Source organism: Lathyrus oleraceus, chromosome 4 (genome assembly GCF_024323335.1).
Source record: "Lathyrus oleraceus cultivar Zhongwan6 chromosome 4, CAAS_Psat_ZW6_1.0, whole genome shotgun sequence".
Taxonomy (NCBI): domain Eukaryota; kingdom Viridiplantae; phylum Streptophyta; class Magnoliopsida; order Fabales; family Fabaceae; genus Lathyrus; species Lathyrus oleraceus.
Window position 1 is genome coordinate 365,467,786 of NC_066582.1, and position 7,174 is coordinate 365,474,959.

Consider the following 7,174-nt stretch of genomic DNA (forward strand, 5'->3'; position numbering starts at 1 on the left):
GTTTTATATTAATGTTTGATTACGTTCAATTTAACTTCCGAATTTGCAGTTGCTAAAATACATAATAATTAACATATTATTTTTTGTTAACATTTACTTTTAATTTTGTTGATTGTATTATATTAAAGGAAGATTTAAAAGTAACAAATAATTAAAGTGAGTTAATATTAAATAGCACATGTCTTTCAAATAATTGAAAGAAATTATACTTTAAAATAGAATTCAACAACGGCAAAACATCATTTAGCATTACAATATTTCTTTAAATTCGATGTAAGTTTAAATTTATCATTACATAACATTTATTAATATATAAAAAGATAGTTTTCAAGAATTGTACTTGATTCGACAATAATTTTGTCATTGCCAACGACATCAAACTTCAAATAATGATTGAAAGTGTGGAAAATAAAATTTGTTTTGATTCTATGGGCATTATGAAGATCAACGTATTTAGAGAGAAAACCCATCTTAAAGTCGGATGTCGTCGCCCACTAATCTACTAATTTATCCAATAATGTCAACCATAGACGTGATTTTTTACATTAGCACCTAGAGAATCAACTTCAAAACCATTGATCTTAAAAGTACATAGAATTTTTTTTGAAAATGTGTAGAAACAAAACTAAAGAATAAATAATTATTAATTTCGAAAGTGGCATTAGTAAGACAAAAGTTTGTTTTTTTAATTGATGTATTGACGTTAAATTGTGTTCAAATTTTCAAAACAAGAGACATCAATGAATATATCTCGAAAAAGGGCTTGTAATTTATAGTAAATATTACTATTAAACAATAAAAATTAGAATAAATTATTAAAGTTGTTGTAAGAATATTTTAATATGAATTAACTATGTTTTTGTTTTATATTAATGTTTGATTACGTTCAATTTAACTTCCGAATTTGCAGTTGCTAAAATACATAATAATTAACATATTATTTTTTGTTAACATTTAGTTTTAATTTTGTTGATTGTATTATATTAAAGGAAGATTTAAAAGTAACAAATAATTAAAGTGATTTAATATTAAATAGCACATGTCTTTCAAATAATTGAAAGAAATTATACTTTAAAATAGAATTCAACAACGGCAAAACATCATTTAGCATTACAATATTTCTTTAAATTCGATGTAAGTTTAAATTTATCATTACATAACATTTATTAATATATAAAAAGATAGTTTTCAAGAATTGTACTTGATTCGACAATAATTTTGTCATTGCCAACGACATCAAACTTCAAATAATGATTGAAAGTGTGGAAAATAAAATTTGTTTTGATTCTATGGGCATTATGAAGATCAACGTATTTAGAGAGAAAACCCATCTTAAAGTCGGATGTCGTCGCCCACTAATCTACTAATTTATCCAATAATGTCAACCATAGACGTGATTTTTTACATTAGCACCTAGAGAATCAACTTCAAAACCATTGATCTTAAAAGTACATAGAATTTTTTTTGAAAATGTGTAGAAACAAAACTAAAGAATAAATAATTATTAATTTCGAAAGTGGCATTAGTAAGACAAAAGTTTGTTTTTTTAATTGATGTATTGACGTTAAAATGTGTTCAAATTTTCAAAACAAGAGACATCAATGAATATATCTCAAAAAAGGGCTTGTAATTTATAGTAAATATTACTATTAAACAATAAAAATTAGAATAAATTATTAAAGTTGTTGTAAGAATATTTTAATATGAATTAACTATGTTTTTGTTTTATATTAATGTTTGATTACGTTCAATTTAACTTCCGAATTTGCAGTTGCTAAAATACATAATAATTAACATATTATTTTTTGTTAACATTTAGTTTTAATTTTGTTGATTGTATTATATTAAAGGAAGATTTAAAAGTAACAAATAATTAAAGTGAGTTAATATTAAATAGCACATGTCTTTCAAATAATTGAAAGAAATTATACTTTAAAATAGAATTCAACAACGGCAAAACATCATTTAGCATTACAATATTTCTTTAAATTCGATGTAAGTTTAAATATATCATTACATAACATTTATTAATATATAAAAAGATAGTTTTCAAGAATTGTACTTGATTCGACAATAATTTTGTCATTGCCAACGACATCAAACTTCAATAATGATTGAAAGTGTGGAAAATAAAATTTGTTTTGATTCTATGGGCATTATGAAGATCAACGTATTTAGAGAGAAAACCCATCTTAAAGTCGGATGTCGTCGCCCACTAATCTACTAATTTATCCAATAATGTCAACCATAGACGTGATTTTTTACATTAGCACCTAGAGAATCAACTTCAAAACCATTGATCTTAAAAGTACATAGAATTTTTTTTGAAAATGTGTAGAAACAAAACTAAAGAATAAATAATTATTAATTTCGAAAGTGGCATTAGTAAGACAAAAGTTTGTTTTTTTAATTGATGTATTGACGTTAAATTGTGTTCAAATTTTCAAAACAAGAGACATCAATGAATATATCTCAAAAAAGGGCTTGTAATTTATAGTAAATATTACTATTAAACAATAAAAATTAGAATAAATTATTAAAGTTGTTGTAAGAATATTTTAATATGAATTAACTATGTTTTTGTTTTATATTAATGTTTGATTACGTTCAATTTAACTTCCGAATTTGCAGTTGCTAAAATACATAATAATTAACATATTATTTTTTGTTAACATTTACTTTTAATTTTGTTGATTGTATTATATTAAAGGAAGATTTAAAAGTAACAAATAATTAAAGTGAGTTAATATTAAATAGCACATGTCTTTCAAATAATTGAAAGAAATTATACTTTAAAATAGAATTCAACAACGGCAAAACATCATTTAGCATTACAATATTTCTTTAAATTCGATGTAAGTTTAAATATATCATTACATAACATTTATTAATATATAAAAAGATAGTTTTCAAGAATTGTACTTGATTCGACAATAATTTTGTCATTGCCAACGACATCAAACTTCACATAATGATTGAAAGTGTGGAAAATAAAATTTGTTTTGATTCTATGGGCATTATGAAGATCAACGTATTTAGAGAGAAAACCCATCTTAAAGTCGGATGTCGTCGCCCACTAATCTACTAATTTATCCAATAATGTCAACCATAGACGTGATTTTTTACATTAGCACCTAGAGAATCAACTTCAAAACCATTGATCTTAAAAGTACATAGAATTTTTTTTGAAAATGTGTAGAAACAAAACTAAAGAATAAATAATTATTAATTTCGAAAGTGGCATTAGTAAGACAAAAGTTTGTTTTTTTAATTGATGTATTGACGTTAAATTGTGTTCAAATTTTCAAAACAAGAGACATCAATGAATATATCTCAAAAAAGGGCTTGTAATTTATAGTAAATATTACTATTAAACAATAAAAATTAGAATAAATTATTAAAGTTGTTGTAAGAATATTTTAATATGAATTAACTATGTTTTTGTTTTATATTAATGTTTGATTACGTTCAATTTAACTTCCGAATTTGCAGTTGCTAAAATACATAATAATTAACATATTATTTTTTGTTAACATTTAGTTTTAATTTTGTTGATTGTATTATATTAAAGGAAGATTTAAAAGTAACAAATAATTAAAGTGAGTTAATATTAAATAGCACATGTCTTTCAAATAATTGAAAGAAATTATACTTTAAAATAGAATTCAACAACGGCAAAACATCATTTAGCATTACAATATTTCTTTAAATTCGATGTAAGTTTAATTTATCATTACATAACATTTATTAATATATAAAAAGATAGTTTTCAAGAATTGTACTTGATTCGACAATAATTTTGTCATTGCCAACGACATCAAACTTCACATAATGATTGAAAGTGTGGAAAATAAAATTTGTTTTGATTCTATGGGCATTATGAAGATCAACGTATTTAGAGAGAAAACCCATCTTAAAGTCGGATGTCGTCGCCCACTAATCTACTAATTTATCCAATAATGTCAACCATAGACGTGATTTTTTACATTAGCACCTAGAGAATCAACTTCAAAACCATTGATCTTAAAAGTACATAGAATTTTTTTTGAAAATGTGTAGAAACAAAACTAAAGAATAAATAATTATTAATTTCGAAAGTGGCATTAGTAAGACAAAAGTTTGTTTTTTTAATTGATGTATTGACGTTAAATTGTGTTCAAATTTTCAAAACAAGAGACATCAATGAATATATCTCAAAAAAGGGCTTGTAATTTATAGTAAATATTACTATTAAACAATAAAAATTAGAATAAATTATTAAAGTTGTTGTAAGAATATTTTAATATGAATTAACTATGTTTTTGTTTTATATTAATGTTTGATTACGTTCAATTTAACTTCTGAATTTGCAGTTGCTAAAATACATAATAATTAACATATTATTTTTTGTTAACATTTAGTTTTAATTTTGTTGATTGTATTATATTAAAGGAAGATTTAAAAGTAACAAATAATTAAAGTGAGTTAATATTAAATAGCACATGTCTTTCAAATAATTGAAAGAAATTATACTTTAAAATAGAATTCAACAACGGCAAAACATCATTTAGCATTACAATATTTCTTTAAATTCGATGTAAGTTTAAATATATCATTACATAACATTTATTAATATATAAAAAGATAGTTTTCAAGAATTGTACTTGATTCGACAATAATTTTGTCATTGCCAACGACATCAAACTTCACATAATGATTGAAAGTGTGGAAAATAAAATTTGTTTTGATTCTATGGGCATTATGAAGATCAACGTATTTAGAGAGAAAACCCATCTTAAAGTCGGATGTCGTCGCCCACTAATCTACTAATTTATCCAATAATGTCAACCATAGACGTGATTTTTTACATTAGCACCTAGAGAATCAACTTCAAAACCATTGATCTTAAAAGTACATAGAATTTTTTTTGAAAATGTGTAGAAACAAAACTAAAGAATAAATAATTATTAATTTCGAAAGTGGCATTAGTAAGACAAAAGTTTGTTTTTTTAATTGATGTATTGACGTTAAATTGTGTTCAAATTTTCAAAACAAGAGACATCAATGAATATATCTCAAAAAAGGGCTTGTAATTTATAGTAAATATTACTATTAAACAATAAAAATTAGAATAAATTATTAAAGTTGTTGTAAGAATATTTTAATATGAATTAACTATGTTTTTGTTTTATATTAATGTTTGATTACGTTCAATTTAACTTCTGAATTTGCAGTTGCTAAAATACATAATAATTAACATATTATTTTTTGTTAACATTTAGTTTTAATTTTGTTGATTGTATTATATTAAAGGAAGATTTAAAAGTAACAAATAATTAAAGTGAGTTAATATTAAATAGCACATGTCTTTCAAATAATTGAAAGAAATTATACTTTAAAATAGAATTCAACAACGGCAAAACATCATTTAGCATTACAATATTTCTTTAAATTCGATGTAAGTTTAAATATATCATTACATAACATTTATTAATATATAAAAAGATAGTTTTCAAGAATTGTACTTGATTCGACAATAATTTTGTCATTGCCAACGACATCAAACTTCACATAATGATTGAAAGTGTGGAAAATAAAATTTGTTTTGATTCTATGGGCATTATGAAGATCAACGTATTTAGAGAGAAAACCCATCTTAAAGTCGGATGTCGTCGCCCACTAATCTACTAATTTATCCAATAATGTCAACCATAGACGTGATTTTTTACATTAGCACCTAGAGAATCAACTTCAAAACCATTGATCTTAAAAGTACATAGAATTTTTTTTGAAAATGTGTAGAAACAAAACTAAAGAATAAATAATTATTAATTTCGAAAGTGGCATTAGTAAGACAAAAGTTTGTTTTTTTAATTGATGTATTGACGTTAAATGTGTTCAAATTTTCAAAACAAGAGACATCAATGAATATATCTCAAAAAAGGGCTTGTAATTTATAGTAAATATTACTATTAAACAATAAAAATTAGAATAAATTATTAAAGTTGTTGTAAGAATATTTTAATATGAATTAACTATGTTTTTGTTTTATATTAATGTTTGATTACGTTCAATTTAACTTCTGAATTTGCAGTTGCTAAAATACATAATAATTAACATATTATTTTTTGTTAACATTTAGTTTTAATTTTGTTGATTGTATTATATTAAAGGAAGATTTAAAAGTAACAAATAATTAAAGTGAGTTAATATTAAATAGCACATGTCTTTCAAATAATTGAAAGAAATTATACTTTAAAATAGAATTCAACAACGGCAAAACATCATTTAGCATTACAATATTTCTTTAAATTCGATGTAAGTTTAAATATATCATTACATAACATTTATTAATATATAAAAAGATAGTTTTCAAGAATTGTACTTGATTCGACAATAATTTTGTCATTGCCAACGACATCAAACTTCACATAATGATTGAAAGTTTGGAAAATAAAATTTGTTTTGATTCTATGGGCATTATGAAGATCAACGTATGTAGAGAGAAAACCCATCTTAAAGTCGGATGTCGTCGCCCACTAATCTACTAATTTATCCAATAATGTCAACCATAGACGTGATTTTTTACATTAGCACCTAGAGAATCAACTTCAAAACCATTGATCTTAAAAGTACATAGAATTTTTTTTGAAAATGTGTAGAAACAAAACTAAAGAATAAATAATTATTAATTTCGAAAGTGGCATTAGTAAGACAAAAGTTTGTTTTTTTAATTGATGTATTGACGTTAAAATGTGTTCAAATTTTCAAAACAAGAGACATCAATGAATATATCTCAAAAAAGGGCTTGTAATTTATAGTAAATATTACTATTAAACAATAAAAATTAGAATAAATTATTAAAGTTGTTGTAAGAATATTTTAATATGAATTAACTATGTTTTTGTTTTATATTAATGTTTGATTACGTTCAATTTAACTTCTGAATTTGCAGTTGCTAAAATACATAATAATTAACATATTATTTTTTGTTAACATTTAGTTTTAATTTTGTTGATTGTATTATATTAAAGGAAGATTTAAAAGTAACAAATAATTAAAGTGAGTTAATATTAAATAGCACATGTCTTTCAAATAATTGAAAGAAATTATACTTTAAAATAGAATTCAACAACGGCAAAACATCATTTAGCATTACAATATTTCTTTAAATTCGATGTAAGTTTAATTTTTA